This window comes from Hydra viridissima, unplaced genomic scaffold, assembly GCF_058129835.1.
Source record: "Hydra viridissima isolate aposymbiotic clone 2 unplaced genomic scaffold, HvirCarnegie_v1 scaffold_14, whole genome shotgun sequence".
Lineage (NCBI taxonomy): Eukaryota > Metazoa > Cnidaria > Hydrozoa > Anthoathecata > Hydridae > Hydra > Hydra viridissima.
In genome coordinates this window covers 2275771-2295857 of record NW_028324313.1, presented here as the reverse complement: position 1 = coordinate 2295857, position 20087 = coordinate 2275771, and the positions used below count along the sequence as shown (strand labels likewise).

General features: G+C 30.1%; 3 pseudogenes across 1 annotated transcript; 1 reads left to right on the top strand and 2 right to left on the bottom strand.

Annotated features, from left to right (window-relative positions):
• Positions 1-389: 389 nt before the first annotated feature.
• On the bottom strand, positions 390-2657 carry LOC149878790 (uncharacterized; annotated as a pseudogene). The gene is made up of 5 exons (XR_016446973.1): positions 2061-2657; positions 1832-1912; positions 1316-1413; positions 992-1205; positions 390-563 (listed from the first exon to the last, which is right to left on the bottom strand). The product of XR_016446973.1 is annotated as an uncharacterized LOC149878790 (transcript).
• A 6571-nt stretch (positions 2658-9228) lies between these two features.
• Positions 9229-16975, bottom strand: LOC149878788 (uncharacterized; annotated as a pseudogene).
• On the top strand, positions 12609-15266 carry LOC149878789 (uncharacterized; annotated as a pseudogene).
• Positions 16976-20087: the final 3112 nt, after the last annotated feature.

Here is a 20087-nt window from a genome sequence, read left to right as displayed (position 1 = left end):
TGAGCTAATATCCCAGCCAACATTGACAGACGGGTACCGTACGGGGCCCATACGGGGCCGCAACTGGGTCCCGTATGGGAAGACCAACGGTATCCCGTCGGATCTTGGCCGCGGTTTCCATATGGGGCCCATATGGGCATGCTTGCTGGGTATCCCGTATGGGTCCCAGTCAAATCCCGTACTTTAAAACCGTAAGGGGCCCATTTGGGTTTGCAACTGGGACCCACATGGGGAAATCCATCGGGAACCCGCCGGATCTTGGCCGCGGTTTCCATATGGGGCCCATATGGGTATGCCCGCTGGGTATCCCGTATAGTTCCCACAAAGTTTGCCAATTGCAAATCTTGCAAAACTACGTTTATAATTTACAGATAAAATAAAACTGTATATGATTTGACTGTTTGTTTCAAACAAAATAACAATTAAAATTACAATGTCAAAATTGAGAGAATTTTTAACCATTCTTTAATCGCGTATCATCTGATTTCACGGTTGTTTCGCGAATTGGAAGCTTTTCCATCGTTTTATTCTCGTTTCGAAGCTTTTTCTTGTTTCAATATAAGCTGTAAAAAATGGAATTTAACTGTTAGTCTGAAACTTTATAGGTAACATACCTGGTTTTATTCATTTAATATATTACAAAACTCTCTACTCAACACTTTTCAGATAAAAAAATTGTTGTGATAGTAAATGTATAACATTCCTTTAGTTACTGATAAATAAATTATGATTTTATATTGATATTGTATATATTTTTAAATAAATAAATATATAAAAATGTATATATATATATATATATATATATATATATATATATATATATATATATATATATATATATATATATATATAGGGGTGGGGGTGGGGACAAAGGCCCACTTGATTTTTTCAAAAGGAACTCATATAATTTTTCTCACTAAGAATTAAAAAGTATTTTAGGTTTTTTTGGTACTTCGGTCCCCCACTAAAATAGATTTGTCTAAACACAAACCAAAATCTTTTGAGCATTAACATCAGTTAATATTTCTTGAACCATATCCAGTTCTTCAATTGTAGTTGCTGGAAATTGTAAACCTTCCGGTAGCTCAGGTGAATTCATGCCTCTTTCTATGTTTAAATTTAGCAAAATATTTTGTATCATTTTAGAGTGAAACTTTTGAGTATCTTCAATTTGTTCCAATCCTTTACAAATGGCTTTAAAGATTCTTGTTACAAATTTTTGGCAAAAAAATCTTATATGTACCATAATAGATAAAAATTATGTCTCATAAAGAATTCATAAAAATATAATATTACCAATACAAGTTATGAACACATACCTAAAGATTCTGCTACATTCAATTCAGTCAGCGATACTATTGATGAAGCATTTGTCATCTCTTTGATAGGCTTCATGCAAGTTCACTGACAAATCTAATATATATATATATATATATATATATATATATATATATATATATATATATATATATATATATATATATATATATATATATATATATACATACAATATTTATCAGCCCTATAACATGCGTAAAAATTTTTATGCAATGTTTAAATGACAAATATTTAATTGGAACCTAACATTATAATAGATAACAGTTATTAAAACAAATATTAAAACAATATCTTACTCACTTTTCTCAAAAGGCTTTTCTTGATTATCTCTAAACGATTGGCAAAATATCAAAAGTATTATTGTTTTTTTTTTAAAGTTTAATGATTCATAAATGTACAAGTTTTAAGCCAGTAACATAAACATAAGCGGAGTAACACTAACATAAACATCCTTTGTATGTTAAATTAAAATTAAGTAACTTTATATACCTACTTTTTTGGTTTTGATATACTTCATCAACATTTTAGGTATCTTCTGCATATCTGCATTTTTCTTTTGCTTCAGATTCTGTGTCTAAATTTTAAAAAGTACTTATGATAATTATTGATGTATCAAAATTTCATTTTCAAATTTCAATAATTATGATTAAATGCTTAGATAAATTTATAAAAAATTATCAAAATTATTACTTTAATATCTTTGAGAATATTATATAAACTACCTGCAGTTGACAAAATTCTTCCTGAAAACCTAAGCCATCCAACCTCAGGTTCTTGACATATTGATTTAGCTAAGTCTATTTTTTTCATATTTGTCCAGCAAGGCCAATAAAAATCTGTAGATTTTCTAGAGGAAATTATTGATAACACATTTTCACTCATAGCATTCACTAACCAAATTAGTGGTACGTAATCTGTATTGTTTTCTTCATCGAATGCAACATTTGCATACAACATCTTACTCAGTAACACAGTACAGAAATTACACAGTAAGTTACTTTGCTACAAAATGTAAACGAAAATAGAAAAAACCCATACTCTGCAATCTCCTTAATATAGGAATGAAATATTACTAAATTGTACTTTTGGTTTTACAGAAAAATGTTCAATGGTCTTCAAAACCCATTCATGATTCTAAGAATATATGCCACAAGGAAGTAAGACAATAATGAAAACCCTCACATCAACTTTATAATATTATATGCATTTCCTTGTGGCGTTACTTTTCATAAACGTAAATATTAATGAATTCTTTAAAGTATTTATTGCTCAAATTGCATGTAAAACTTTGTAAAATTTTCAACTTTTTACTAAAGAAAGAAAAAGAGAAAAATTTATGTATTAAATAAAAATAGTTACAACAGCTTTTTACATAGAGTTTCATAAAAAACATAAAACGAGAAAACGATTATAACTTTAATTTATACGTTATATTGTAAAAACTTTTTTTGCACAAGGTAAGTTGCAAATGGCGATAATGGTCTGATTGCATAGATTTTTCCGCATATTACTTTCACCAGATGGGTCCCTAATGGGAAACCCGTAAAAATCCCAGTTTTCTTAGCCCTTATAATCACCACATGCGGCCCATATTATTATTTTTGCTTAATTTTTCAACCATACGGGACCCATCTGGAAACCAGAACACAAACCCTTCTAAATCCCGTTCCCATAAGCCCAGTTAAAAACCATACGGTACCCGTCTGTCAATGTTTGCTGGGATATCGATGCGATAATCGTTTAACAATGGACACCGTTTTTTTGAAAAACGTTTTTATTTTGCATAAAGATTGGATAAATAAAGTAAATGAAAAGAATTCTTTGGTATTAGAAGTCAAAAGTGAATCAATAGACGAGTGTTAGAAACGGTATGGTGAAAACCGAGTAGAATGTGTGATAAGTCAGATATTGTTTATGCCTATCAATGTGAAGAATTTTCCTGACGAAAATGATCGAACAGTTCACGTTCAGTTCGAAAATACCTCCTGTGCGTTAGTATTTTTAAACAATAAAGCAGTGGAAAATGTTATTTGTTTTTTTGATATGAACGATTATAAAGAGAGTGAAAGAAATGTTTTTCTTCAAATAAAGTTAATTAATTTAGAACCGCAAATCGATGGTACAATGAGAAGGTTTTTTTTTAAAACAAATTACATCTTTGCAAAAAATTAAATGCACGATTTTAAAATCTATAAATGAACCGTTAATTTTTGAAGACAATAATCCTAATTCGGTATTTATTGTTGAAGTACAAGTAAAACGTTAAAAAATGAGTCATATTTAAGCGTATTCGAACAGATTCAGCGCCAATAGCAAGTCACCTTTAAAAAAAAATCTCACTATGTTGAGACCCGTCAACTCACGGAAATGAATAATCGAAAGTTGAAACAGTTTAGTGTTTATTTTCAACAATTAAAAGATGATAGTAAAAAAAGAAATGAATGAAAAATTAGAAGAAACGAAGGATAAACTTGAACAGTTAAAAAAAGAAAAGTGTATTTTAAAAAATGAAGAAGACAGAAAAACTAAAGAAAGAAAAACAAAACGAAAAAACGAAGAAGTTAAAAGTAAAGAAGAAAGTGATGAAGATTTGCGAGAGAAGAGAAAGAAAAACATAAAGAATATTTTGTGTAATGTATGTTCGAAAAACGTCGAAGCTGTGAACGTGGAAGGTGTTAGCCGAACGTGCGCCTTAAGAACAGTAGTGTGTAAAAGACCTGAAAAAAAATTGAAAAAAAGAATGGTTACAAAAAGGGTATAAAAAAGCACTGAAAGACGTTAAAAAACAAAAAAAAGACGTGTTTAAGAGTGAATCAGAAAGCGATTCTAATTAATGTTTTTTTTTTTTTGTAAATTATTATATAATTGAAAGTATAAAAACACGTTTAAAAAAATGCCTGTTTTTGAAGCAACAAAAGGTAAGTTACGAAAAAAAAATTTGGAAGATCGTTATAGTCCTAACGATAATCCAGCAACTCTCGAAGAAAGTTTGGTCAACTCGAGAGAAGAAGATGATTTATTGAAACAAGCTCTTTCGGGAAAGTTATCCAAAGAATGGCAGAAAATGTTGAGTGAGAAATGGCCAAATTATTTACAAATTTAACGAAAAATCAAGAGCATTGCAGTAACAATTTTGTTCCATCAGAATTTTTATCACGCATGAAAGCGTTGACTTATAAGAAAAATTATAAAAAAGTGTATCGAGAAATTTAGATCAACAATTGAGTAGTGTAAGTTTCGGTAGCATGACTCCCACTGAGTTTTATGCTAAACCTATATTGGAAGAAAATAAATGTTGCAAAAAATATATGAAATAGATGATTATATTGGAAGAAAAAAATTTACTTTAGACTTTATTTTGAAAATAAATATGACAAATTGTTGGAGCATTTCTTTCCCGTTAACAATTGTAGACGAAGTTATGATAGCAATCTGTGTGATACAATTCAGTTTGATATAAGTGATTATATAACAAGTAGTAAAGTGTATCGCATGTATGCTAGTTGACACAATGGCGGTCTTCCTTCAACATCGAACGTGGATAACTTTGTATCAGCATACGATGTTGAAAATGATACCTTAATCACGAATGTAGCTGATTATTTTGATGCAGCTATTAATTATGATCAGCCTTTAGTGTTTGACATGACGAGTGATTATAATTCTGTTCAAAAAGCACCACCACAAATTATGACAGGAAGTAGCGCTTTTCAAATCACGTTAAAATTTATTGAGTTTTCAGGTCAAGTAACAGTTGGTGTTTATGTTCCAACAAAATATATTCAAAATGGAACGGGTCTTCATGAAGAAATTACATACTCCCCTAATTCATTAAAAGCCAGTTAAAAACATAATTAATTTGTTATATATAAAAGGTTCGATTAAACATAAATCGTTATTAATTTAAAAAAAAAAGGTTTACAGACGAAAAAAAAGAGGAAGAGGAGAAAAAATTCAAAAATTGATACGTTAGGGAAAAATTGCTAGTGATCAATTCTTAATTTCGACGTTACGAAAAAAGGCATTGGATTGGGATTTAGCGCAGAGAAGTCAACTTATGCAATGATTTGCAACTCAAGAAAAAAAAGTTTTCAAAAAAAACGTTACGAACGAAGAAACAAAAATAGAGGTTGTTACAAACGAAGAGGAAACAAATAAAGAGTTGGTTTACCTTTTATCATCGCACCAATTATAGTGGTCATTGCAGCTAAGGCGGCTATAGCTAGTATAGCCGCAGCTACAGCTGCCATTGCTACGAAAGCAGCTTTAGCAGCTAAAGCAGGAACGATTGCAATAGAGTTAGCCAAAGCACCAGCGTCAGGAGCAATAGGTACTGGTGTGGGTCAAGGAGTTTAAACATTAATCGAAAAAAATAACGAATAATAAACCAACTATATAATTTATAATTCTATATAACAAAGTAATTGTAAAAATTTTTTCTCAAGTTTTCTTGTTTTAACTTGTTCTTTTTTGAAAACAGCGGCATATTTCATAGAAAACGAAGATATATTAAAGTTAAAAACTGTTTGTCGGTCATTCGAAAACATACCGTTTGTTAGTTGATGAATGAAATCTAAGTATTGCTTTTGTTTTTCAGAATATTTCTTTAAACGATTATTTTCATCGTGCCAATCATTCTTTATTAAATCTGTTATACGTTGTGTTTTTTCAACCAACCTCTCTAGTTTTTTCTCTGTTCAGTTCAATATCGTTTGCGCTCTCATGGTTAACGAGAAAGATTTATCAATTTTTTCAATCTTCATTTCAGAATTCAACTTTAGCATTAGATTGTTTTTTAACAAAGGCATGTTACCATTTTTCTCATTTATAAACTTTTCGTCTGAAGAATTCCTTGAAACGTTAACAGATGAAAAAAATAAAAGAAACGAGGAAATTAAAACTTCGTTTTTAAAAGAAATTGTTGAAACTTTTGAACAAGAAAAATGAAAGATGTAAAAGGTGAATTTGAAATATATGTAAATGTTTTAAATGAATGGGTGTAAAATTTTGAATCGTGGAAAAAAAATATGAAAGAAATAAACGAACGTGGAAATCGTGCGCATAAAAAAGTTAGTAAGTTAGATATTAATGAAGTTTCTCGTTTTGATTTTTTTGTTTTAAAGTATAAATATTTTTTTTAGCTGATGAAATTGGTTCGAAACGTTCGAAAGAAAAAAATACCCGTGAACATATTCACAGTGAAGTAGAAAGATATTATTACAGTTTGAAAGATGAAGAAAGACTTTGCAAATGACTTGTTTTTGTGATATTGATTTAATATATAAAAAATAATCTTTTCTTTAGAATAATGATATTAACAAAACAATGCAATACGAAAAAGAAACTGATGAGAAAATAAAAAAAGTTTGTTAAAGAAGCGAGAAAAACTCTAGAACAATATCGAAACCTGATTAAAGAATTGCTCAAAGAGGTTTCACAATGCGATATATGGAAGAATTATGGTTAAACAAAAATGAAAGTTTAAAAAAATGCTTGTGTTGTGAACTGAAGTTGTGTGATAGAGTCTTCTGTCAAGAAGAGAATGAATTTCGATTGGCGACAATTCGAATTTAGTGATTTTGATTATTGTTGTTATATTTTTTAAATACTTTTTAGCAAAAAAAAAGATGAATACTGTATCAATGAGCAGATACAGTTTGTGCTCTGATGCAGCTGAAGATGATAAATCTGAATCAAATACTTTGTGAATTGTCATTTTTATATTGGTTTCCAAATCAAAGTATGACAAAGTACGTTCTGTGTTCTAACAGCTACAGACAGCATCAGATAAACAAAAACATAAAACTTATTTTAAACATAAAAACATAAAACTTATTTTTAAAAATACCTTTGTAGCTAACTGTGCGTTTAAAGCAGAAAGTGAATCTTCAAATTCCTGATGAAAACATCAAAATGAAATATAGAACACAACTTTAAGATTTACTTAGTGGTAATACATTGTTAAGTCGAGATGAAACGGTGAGAAAAATAATGCGTTTAAAAATAAAGTCAAATCAAAGAAAAGGGAAAGATTAATGTTGAATAACGAAGTAACTGAACAATTGTGTGAGAACGAAGACTTGATCAATAAAAATGAAAAAAATAAGGTGAGCATCGCCAAGTTAAAAAAAAAAACTGGTTTGTATTAAAGAAAGAAAACAGAGTTATGAAAAAATGTAAATAATATATTTAAAAAAATTTAATAAATATTTTCTTCAAGTTTAAATGTTGGGAGAAAGTTTTGATTTTTTCTAAAAGTAAAAATTGTTAAAAGTTTTGGCCAAAATTTTTAAAAAGATAATAACTTATGCTTTAAATAATTTATTAATAAGCAAATTATTTTAAAAAATTTTTATAAAGTAATGCGTATTTTAAAAGTTATTATTACTAACTAATAATAACAACTCATTTTCTCCCAACTTTTAAAATGGAAGATAGAACAAAATAATTCTAACCTCGCGATTTGTTGATTCTCTTAAGTTCTAGTATTTTCTCTTGCTATATTTTGTTTACCGAAACTTTGTTTGCCGAAGCTGTAAAAACAAAACAGGTGATTTTTGTCTATTCTCATTAACAAACGCCAGTGTTCGCCTTCTTTGAATGACGGATCGCTGTTATATATGAAAAAACATCCTTTTTCTCTAAATCGTTTACATAAGCGCGAAAAATCGATTGCGTTTTCGATTTGATGAAGAGGATAAACACCTGAAAAAAAAACCATTAAACGCAGGTTCTGAAGTGAAACAATCGTTTAAAGTTTTGTTTGCTGCCATATTATTTTAAAAAGATATTTCTTTTAATTTTAGAATAAATAACAAAAAAAATTAACCAATAAAAAAATGAACCGGTATTCTTATAGTAATGAAGAGGATCAAATTGTGAAAGGTACGCGTGTTTTTTATATGACGTTTATAAAAAATTAGTGTATTTATACATATATATATATATATAGGGTAGATTAGGGTAAAATGAGAACCTTAAGCGAAAATGGGAATTCTTTCAAAAATAATTATACTGAACCCAAAATCTTTGACTATAATAATCTTTATGGGTCACTACTCACAATACCTTTTCATTTCTGAATACTAGAAATATATTCTTAGAAATACAGAGGTTTTTAAGAAACAGCAAAAGTGCTCATATTACCGGCACCACTGGGTAATATGAGCACTTCAAATTAGTAGATGAAAAATGTTAAATTACCCAAAAATAATAATCTAAAATGATGCATTTAATAGAAGATCTGGAGTAAAATGACAAAGTGGTAATTTTAACATCTAATAACATAACATTATCACTTTCTAGACAAATGTTAAAAGTAATATTTAGTTTGCAGTTGCAATAAAAAAAGATTTCTGATTACTTGTTTAGTCACAAAATATTTTGTTAATCTTAACATAATAACATAAAATGCTTATTAACATAACACAAAAATAAACATAATATAATTACATAAGATTGTTTTATAACATTTAGTAAAATAATTCTCTTTATATACAAATAAACTTTAAAAGTAGCGTTTTACTTGCAGCTGCAACACAAAAAAACACTTTTCAGTTTATGCTTTCCAGTACATGTTTCGCAATACCAACTCCTGAATGACTGCATTGGTTCCGTTGCACTTCAGACTCATTGTACAAAATTTCACATATCGTGCAAAATGTTTGATCCATACCATTAATTTCATCATATTTTTTTAAAACAACCTAAAATGGAAACTAAGCTAAAAATTCAAATGGTAAACATTTATTTGTTTTTTAAGTCTAAAGGCAACTTACAATGCTCTTTTGTATTACATCTTTTTGTTTACTCCTCTTTGTCAAAATATTACAGGCAACATTTAAATTGATTTTCTTTTTTTTTCTGTATATTTCTAAAACTTGCAGAAGTTTATCTAATGCACTTTTTTTTTGCTTTAGAATCTTCAAGTAGAGCTCTATATGGAGAACTAAAGCAGCATGTTGAACAGATTTTCGTTTTCTTGATGCTTTGTTAACAGATGCAGACTCATCAAGCAGCTGTGCAAATGTTTTATCTCTGGAATATGGAATTCTTCTTATGTATGTAGGGCATGTGCTTAAAATGTTTGTTTGGTAGTTTGTTGATGTTCCCTGTGAATCACTAATGCGAGTGGAGATACATTCAGTTCTGACTTGCTCTGATCATTGATTATTCAACAGACATATTGTGTGCTCCGCAATTGGGGCACTGTTGAAGTGTTCTGTTCTTGATTAGTCACTACAGCTGCCATATGATCTTCATCTGTGAAGATATGATGATTAAAAGGATGAATTCCTGATTTACAGAATCCACTTTCAGCTTTACTCACTGATGGGTAATTCCATGTCAATTGAGCCAGGCCATGTCACCATACATCTCAGATTTTGCTGAATTTTATACAGTTGAGAGTACTTAGTAAAACAAGAAATCCTAGAAAACTTTAGCTTCTAGCTCCAAGAGGATCCTGAAATATGATCATTTTACTTTCAACTGATCTTGGCCAGACCCCTCTTGTTCTCTCAGAATTGAGACCTTTGTTTAAAGGTTTAAAGTCACATCTCAGTAAACATCGAACAGTTGGTAAGTAGTTGGCCCGATCCTAATAACCAACTGTTAGCTACAGTTGGGCCAACAGTCGGCTATTTAGTTGGTACCGTGAAAAAAACGAAACGCTTTTACCAACACTTAGCCAACTGTTTTTAAACTATTGGTTGCCATTTACAGCCCAACCGTAATAAAACAGTTAGCTAACAGTTGGTACCATTACCGGCCCAACTATTTGATTTTTTTTCGCGATTTTTTAAATTCGCTTTTGCGCTTAAATTGAAAGTGCAAAAGTTATAAATCATCTTTTGAATATTGCTTAATAAGAAAGTATAACTTTGCTTTTTAATATTTAATTTTCTGTTTAATAGTGATTGTTTGTATAATCAGATTTTACCAAACAGTAGTACTGTCCACACAAAATATTGTATTATTTATAGATAACTTAGTTAAATACACGAAATAAACAAGTTTTTAATCATTACACTTACATTTCCAGATCATTAAAGAAAAAGATTTACAAATAAAAAACTAAAAATATTCTATTATTGTAGTTAATATTATTTAAGGTTTTAAATTAAAATTGGCAGCTTTAATCAAAAACAATATTTTAAAACGCTAAAATTTGAAAACGTGGCGATTTATAATATAATTATTAATAATCATTAAGAAAAATTAGAATTATAAATAAAACCAAGATAAATAAGCTTTTATAAATTTGCAAAAGAAAATAATAACTAAATATTCTTTTGATTGATTAACTGCAACTGATTTTTTTATAACCTTGCTTTTCGTCTGTCTATTTATTCGCCCATCTCCTTGATCAATTGCGCCCTGAAACCATCTTGAAACGATCGGGTAAATATCTTTATCCTTGGAATTAAGATACTGAGTTCTTACTGTTGCTAAAAGAATAAAATGAAAACAAATTTAAAAACTCAATTTATTTTTTGTTTAAATATAAATTATTTTTAAGTTATTTTTAAGTTCTTATACGTATAATTTGCAAATCCAGAATTACATTAACTGGTTAGCAGTTTTAAAAATATGTGCATATGATAACCGAGAGCAATAAGCTTATCGGTTCTAGACAAACTTCTATATGCTCTTTAAGAATCATATAGTTGAATACTAATAAATCATGGTTTACATTGGCAATTAACGTCTCTAGTTAACAATAAAATACAGCATTAATAAGTTCAAGTCACCAAGAGAGAATATAATATCTTACAATTCACAACTAATGACACCACTGTAATTGTCATAAGTACTAACATATTATATTTTTTCTTAGTGTTGAAAACATATTTTTGTAAATATAAAAATACGGTTGACTTAATAGACTGAAAATTTACATAACTATTAATACTAACATAGTAAGCACTTTAACAAAAAATGATAAAATCGCAACTTAATCTTGCCCATTCCAGTAGCTATCATCTTACTTGAAGATTCGTTTAGATTACATAAAACGCTAAAGTTTTTGGAAAACATGGCTCCCAACACACATTGTATGTATTTTGGACGTTCAACTTTACCGCCAATAGAACGCAGATATTCTACCTAAAAATAAATAATGCTACATATTACAACATTTTTTATTTAAATTATTTTTTCAAAGGTAAATGAAAATGTAATGCGGTATAATATAACTAAGGTATTATTAAATTACCTTTAATAAATTAAAATTATAAGAATTATAAAAAAACTTTGATCTTATAAAATAATAGTTACTAGTTTAAATGCAACCTGTAGACTGCTAGAAACATAATATAAAAAACAATTTCAAATTTTATAGAGAGCAATCTCAGATTTCATCTGTAGCATAAGATTACGTCTCTCCAAATCTTCCTTACTTTCCATTGGAAGGCCAGGGGGAACAGCAATGCCTTCATTATCCAAAAAACTTTGAACTTCTAAAAACTTATTTTTTTACTCCAGTTCTGTTAATCTTAGATGGAATCTTGAGATGGATTTTTCACTATCTTCCAGACAAGCTGCAGCTCTGAAACTTTCAGCATTTGTGTAGTCCTAATGAACATGCGTTAAAATTGTTTCAGGTCAGACAATCAGATAATCCATGGGGCTGGGGCACCTAGGAGCATGCCCCCTTTTTTTCTTAAAAAACATTTTTTTTTTAAAACTTATATAAGATAACTTTGAAACTATTTTAAGATTTTCATTTTTAACAACGTTAAACATTTCTTTGATAATATTGCTTCCCAAACTTTTGTGATTTATATTTGCTCCATTTGGTTTTGATCATTCTATGTTCAATAATCTTTCTTAAAGTGTTTTAAGAAACTTAATGTTTGTAAGAATTTTGATTTGCATGTATAAGATTAAAAACAGTCTAAAGTAATGATTTTAACAGAATTTTATTTTGTATAATTTAAAATTTGAATTAAAAAGATTAATATATTTTGCTAATTCTAAAATGGTAGCAGCAAGTTGTTAATAGAAACAAAAAACATCCTGTCATTGCACTTGTATAGAAGAAATTTGTTACCTATTAAAGTCATCATTAATATTTTTAAAATTAACAAATTGAGTATAATTAAACTTTGTGAAAAGGAAACTTTCTTTTTGTCAAAGTAAATTAAAAGAAATCAACCAGTTAAGTTTTGTATTAACATGGTGATTGCTTAAGTTGCTTTCATTAAATTAATTACTATTGGTTTCGCATTTTAAATTAATGTCAAATTGTTTTTAGTGTTACAGTAAGAATGGATTCATGTGATTTTGGAAAAAAGTTAAATGATACTTCTCATAAACTAAGTTATAGTAGAAAGATTGATTAAAAGAAATTTGCTATAGAGAAGATGCCAGAGAAGAATTTATTTGGAGATCTGGAATAACAGATGATATAATTTTAACAATCTGCCATTATCATGCAAAGATTTTTGGTACACCTTTTGAAAAGAAGCACACAAGATGTTGTAATTTATTGGACAAGCCTAAATCAAAAAGAAAAGCAATCAAAAGTAAATATTGTTGATAAAAAATTATTGTAATATCTTTTTTGAGCAATCAAATTAAAAAATGAAATTAAATTTTGGTTATGCATTATATATTGAAATAAGTACAAATAATTTTCATATTGATAGGTAATTGCTAAAATTAAACTGTTCTTTTCATTTCAGGGAGTCATGTAATAACATTAGACATGGCAAAACAATTGAGAATTAATTTTCCAAAAGTTGTGCCTGGATATCAACTTTGTCGGAGCTGCTTTGATGCTATAATCAGTAAATTTCATGAACAAGATAATTGTGAATTTGAAGAACCTATTTCATGTGGTACTTCTAAAAAGTCACGAGAGGCATTTAATGTTAGTTTGGAAGCAATAGGTGTATCCCCAATAAAACTTCATGGCATTCCAAAGCATCAACGGTTATCTGTTGCTAAAAGAAAAGTTATAAAAACAATGTCAAAGTATGAAGAGCATATTTCAAAAGTATATAATGTTAGGGAACAGAACTGAAACATAAAACTCCTCATACGAAAATTATTGACAAAAGTAAATGCGATGATCTAGAAAAATTAACAGCAGAAATAAAAGAAAAGTTAATTGTTTCTGACCAAAAACTAAAATTCAGTTGTTAACATTTACACCCGAGTCTTGGTCAAGAAATTTTGCTGCAAGATATTTCAACGTCACCATATACCAAATTAAAGAAGCGCGCAAACTAAAGAAAATAAGTGGGATTTTTTAAGTTCCAGGCACTAAGAAAGGAAATATATTTTCAGAAATAACATTAAATAGAGTCAGCTATGTATGACGAATTTACTAAACAAATGCCTGGTAAAAAAGATTACGTAAGTATTGGTAGAAAACAACACATGCAAAAGCGCCTCATTTTATGTAATTTTAAAGAACTTTATGTTTCTTTTAAAACTAAATATCCTCAACAAGTTATTGGATTTTCTAAGTTTTGCAGTTTAAGACCAAAATGGTGTATAACTGTTGGAGCATCAGGCACTCATTCTGTTTGTGTATGTACCCTCCATCAAAACGCAATTCACTTGACCAATGCTATACAAATAAAATGTACTTACAAAGATCTTATGACAAAAGTTGTTTGTGATGTGACAAGTAACGAGTGCATGGTTCATCGATGTCCGAACTGTCCAGGTATAGTTTCTTTAAAGAAGTTTCTGGATGCACAACTAATTGACAATGACGAGGAGGTGTCATTCAATCAGTGGCAGAAAACAGACAGAACAACATTGATCTATTAGAAAACAACAATGGAAGAATACAAATTGATGTTGTCAGAGGCAATAAACATGTTAACAGCTCATTCCTACATTGCAAAATGTCAAGCAAGATACCTAAAGCAACAAAAGGAAAATTTAGCAAAAGACTGCTGTATTGTCTTAGGTGACTTTGCAGAAAACTTCACTTTTGTGATTCAAGATGAAATCCAAAGTTACCATTGGTACAAAAGTCAATGCACATTGCACCCCGTTGCCCTTTATTTATTAAACAAAAATGACCAACTTGAAGAAGAATCGTTTTGCTTCATGTCAGAAGATAATGACTATGACACTGATTTTGTGTATGAAGTTCAACCACAAATAGTTAACTATTTAAAAGAATATCATCCTAAAATTTTAAAGATTCTTTATTTTTCTGATGGTTGTACTGCAAAGTATAAAAATCACAAAAATCTTTACAATATCTGTCTCCATAAAAATGATTTTGACATTGATGCAGACTAGACATTTTTTGCTACAAGTCATGGTAAGTCACCATGTGATGGTATTGGTAGCACTGTAAAACGATTAACTACAAATGCAAGTCTACAAAGGCCCATAAATGACCAGATACTGAATTGTAACAAAATATTTGACTACTTTACTAACAATATTAAAGGGATTATTTTTTTCAAGATTGAAAAAGAAAGACTGACAGAATTGCGCACCATTTTGAAAACACGTTTTGAGCTAAGTAGAACAATTCCTGGAACTAGGAGCTATCATCAATTTAAACCAGAATCTATAGATACTACTAGCTTTAAATGAACAAGTGAAGATGTTCATATAACAGGCATTTTTTCTTTTTCTGGTATTCAAATTTCTCAAAATGATCAGCAAATTAACATTGATGCCTTGAAATTGTGTGAATTCATTATGTGTAAATATAATGCGTTTGATTGGATTGGTATGATCAATGAAATTGATAATATAGAACAAGATATTATGGTAACGTATATGCATCCGCATGGTCCTTTTAACAAACTTTTCTGGCTATCTACAGTAGATAGTGTTGGGTACCAATTACCAACATAACTTGTATAATTGATGCACCTGTAACAACAAATGGACGTTTTTATACTTTGACCGTCGATGCATCTAAGCTAATCTTAACATTATCTTGACTTTCCTTTTTATTCATTTTATTTTGTAAATAATGAAGTAAAACGGAACAAGTATAAAGCAATAAAAATTTTTGAATACAACATTTTCAAAGTTATCTTAAATTTAAGACACATTTATGTGGTTAAAAAAAAGTTTTTTTGAGAAAAAAAGTGGGGCATGGTTCCAGGTGCCCCAGCCCCATGAACCATCTGGTCGTCTGACCTGAAACAATTTTAACGCATGTTCATCAAGACTACACAAATGCTGAAAGTTTCAGAACTGCAGCTTGTCTGGAAGATAGTGAAAAATCCATCTCAAGGTTCTGCTCAAAGAAGTGGAGCACATGGCCCCAGCCCCCTCCCCTAGTTTCTTGGGCTCTTTTTTAATTTTAAAATGCTTGTTTATCGACACTATATAAATACAGAAATTTTCATAGCTCTAGTTAGTCTGAAAGGTAGTGGAAAATGTATTGCAAGATTCCGCTACAAAAAGTGGGGCCTGTGCCCCGTTATCCGTATATGGAAATCCATATACTTGCAGATTAAAATTCTTATGTTTGATGAAAAATCATAAAATTTAGAATTATGTGTAAAGTATTTTTTTATGGTATCATCAAGGCGACACGGGTTTCTTGAGCATCAAAATCAGGTATATAAAAAATTGCCTAAATTTATTTAAGTTAATCATAGGTACTTAAAATTATTTTTTTGTAATATTGATTATTTCATTGGATTCTTCAACCCTGAAAATAGTCAGGTACAAATTTTTAAGTCAAAATGTCAAATATTTTTAAAGCTATGTGACATGAAACCTTTAAACAAAGATCTCAATTCTGAGAGGACAAGAGGGGACTAGCCAAGATCAGTTGAAAGTAAAATGATCATATTTCAGGATCCTCTTTGAACTAGAAGCTAAAGTTTTCTAGGATTTCTTTTGTTTTACTAAGTACTCTCAACTGTATAAAATTCAGCAAAATCTGAGATGTATGATGACATTTTTGAAATTTTCTGACTTATATGACATTGAATTACCCTGAAGCAACCTCGCAAAAAGCAGTGCTAAAAACATTTCCAAATTCAACCTGTTACTGGTCTACCAGGGTGTTGGCAATGCCATGTCTGTACAACTGAACTGCATCTCAATCTTAGTGATTTAAAAAATGAGATATTTAGGGGCTGTATTTTATGGGTGCAATTACTTTGAAGGCTTAACATGATCACATTATTTGTATGTGCCTTTATAATTACTTTTATATTTTTTACATGGCTGCCATGACCATCCAATATTAGTAAAGTTAGTGTAATACAATTCGATGGTTGTGTAAATTGTAAGAGGTGATCAAACCAGATATCAAACAGTTCTTCATTTATCCAAACTTTTTTTGTTGCATCACCAAGTGCTCCTTTAGGTGCTTGATCCATGAAAGATGGTTTCATTCGTGCACGTAGAAAAATAATCATGGAAGGTGCATATACCCAACAGCACTCACACAACGTAACACTGTAGTTGTTTTGCCTTTTTCATGACTTGTTTTTCCTCCTCCTGATCTCTTTCCTTTTGGAGTAACAATCTTACAAGGAGTATGACAAACTGAGAACCCACTTTTGTCTGCATTAAAGATGCAACTTGGTGGGATTGCAATTGTACCATGTTGATTAAATAGTATTGAATCATAAGCATCAAAAAAGTCATTAACCTTCTCTTTGTTAAACCCTGATCCACATGCCATGGAAGTTGGTTCTAGTTTTCTCAAGGAAAAATTACAGTTAGATTTTAAAAATGAATGTATCCAATCTTCTCCTGCACATTGCCTTTTTTATTAAACTTATGTGGAATGCAATTTACCTCACAGAAACAATATAGAAGATGCCTTATTTCCATCTTTGTTAACCAAAACAGTCTTTTTTCCATTTCAATTATAATGCTAGCATGTTCAGATTCTTGAGAAGAATTAAGTGTTGTTGTTCGACCAAGACTTTTTATTAAATCAGCTCCATTTTAAACTTTATCTAGGTAACGTCTAATTGTCTGTCTTGGTATTCCAAATAATTTTGCCGCATACTTCTGACTTCTCCCAAATTTTAACACATCATCAACTGCTTTTTTCAGATTTTCCAAGGACCATTTAGCTCTTGAATATTTTGATTCTTAATTTCTTGGGATCTAAATTAAAGTTGAGAAGTGTTTTCGATTTTATATAGGTATCACCAATTAACTGAAAAGTGTTTTTTTTTTATTCTTTTAGTTCATTTTAGAAAAACGGAGTTAAAGGCGACAAGCTAAGGAGTTGCAAGATAAAACCCAGGATGTTATGAGCATGCTCGTTTTACCAGGATATGGCATAATCTAGTAGATTAAGCATAAAATGTTCAAATTATATAGATCCCCTCGATAAGTCCTTATAGGCTTAGCAAATAAGTTTTCCTAAAAGAAAATGCAAAAAGAACAACTTTAATATCAAAATTAAACTACAGAGATCTATTTTTGTGTATCAAGAAAACTTTAATTAACCAAATTATTTACATGCGTTTTAATTAGAAGACACCCGCCAATAACTGCTTACCGCTATTAACTTAATAGACTTCTTTATGAAACTACTGCATAAAAACAGAGGGATAGCAAGGGAGGGGTGGATGGGGCGGTCGCCCTGGGCGCCAATCTGGGGTGGGGGCGCCAAAGAGGCAAAATAATAATAAAACTAAATGAATTCACAACTCGGATCCAGAGCCAACGACTGCTCAGTGACTAACAGTAACACAGCTGAATAAAGAGCAAGTTCAAGAGCAAGAGCCAGTCAGCCAGAACACTAACCACCAGTAACAAGCAACGCTAAGAAAATTTAAATAATCCCAAACCTCAGATCTTCTAAATGTGCTGACGTCTTTGAATGTGGCCATGTTTTACTTTTACTTTTTATTTATTTTTTTTTTAAAAACGTAAATAAACAGTGGTCAATTGGTTACTGTTCATTTACTTTTGAAAGGGAAAAAAACTGATACATTCTGAATTCCAATGTTTTTACACGTGACGTTATTCTGTTTGTATTTTTAGAGTGGTCAGACAAACACAGTTTTTCTAAAAAATGCTATTAAGACCACTGTTAAACGGGAAGCAGAAACCAGATGGAGTGCAAAAGCAGAAGCTGTTAAACCAATTTCTGAAGGAGACACTGAATTGGTTGATCTTCCTGAAAGTCTTTCAGATGACATAAGCCAGATGATGGATACAAGAAATGAAGCTGGAACTTTACTTCAAAGTATTTTGCAATTTAATTTCATTGTTTTACTTCATTTCTGGAACAACATTCTTGGAAAAGTAGACCGCGTTCAAACACGACTACAAGATCCTACAATGAACTTTAAAGATGTAGCATCCGATATGGAAATGTCGGAAAATCATCTCAAAGAATTTCGTGATCATTTGTGCAAAAATTCAATTGAGTATAGCAAGGGCAGATGTATGAAATGAGGAATTGAAGTTTAGAGGAGAGTCAGGCGACGGCGAATAATGCCAGATGAAAGGGCTGGAGATAGTGGCCTCTTTGCTGAAGATGAAGTTAGCAAAGTTTTAAAAAATGATATTGGATTGTTTCCAACAAGAACTAGCAGCCCCTTTTAGACGATTAAATGATCTCAATAAAAAATTTGGATTTTTGCTCGATGTGAGTATATTGCTCAACAGGGATGGTGATGAAAATCAATAAAGTTTGCAGCAACAATGTTTGGATCTAGGAAACGTTTAAAGTACAGAAATCATCGGAGCAGAATTATTTACTGAAATCGCAGACTGTCAGATGCTGCTTAAATCTCTTGGGGGCCAAATACCAACATCTCCGCTGGTTTTACTTTCATTCATTTTGTCTTACGGAGATGACGTTTTTCCTAACTTACGCATTGCATTACAAATCTTGCTCACAATTGCAGTTTCAATAGCCAGTGCCAACGTTCCTTCAGCAAGTTGAAGCTTATTTTTTTAAATCTACAATTGGGCAACAACGTCTTGATGATTTCGCAATCCTTAGTGTCAAAAAAGAAACTCTAGAAACAACAGACTTTGACGACATAATAGATAAATTTGCTGCAGCTAAAGCTAGAAAGATCATATTATAATTTATAAATAGTTATTGATTATTGGGTCTGATTGATGATCTGTCACTTTCAATGACTAATTCACATGAACCATAACGGATACGTAATTGGGAACATGATTTAAATTAAGTTTGCATTATGATTAGCATTTGCATTTTTTTATTAAAATTGTCATATACTTGGAATCATTAAGTTTTTTTTTTTTTTAGTTTATATGTCTGGTTCAGAGGGGCGCCAATTTTCAGGATTGCCTTGGGGGCCAGAAACCCTATCTACGCCACTGCATAAAAGTTTTTATAAAAACACCAAACTTCGGGAAATTTAAATGCAATATAGAAAACTTTGCGTATGCTCATATCACCCAGATGCTCATAATAACCTAATCTTCTCTCTCTCTCTCTCTCTCTCTCTCTCTCTCTATATATATATATATATATATATATATATATATATATATATATATATATATATATATATATATATATATATATATATATATATAAGATCAACAACAGAAATATATAAAACTAAGAATAAATAACTTACACATAAAATAAATATAAATTCAACAAAGAAAAAATAATTTGTCATAGTTTTTAAAAATTTACCAAAGTCAATTTACGGCAAACCGCAAGAATAGCTAAGTATTTAACATACTCTCTATCCCCCACATTATGATGAAACTACTCAGGTGATTTAAGGCCAGTCCAAATTTTTATGGTAGTTCGTCGTACCTTCTATAACCTCTTTTTA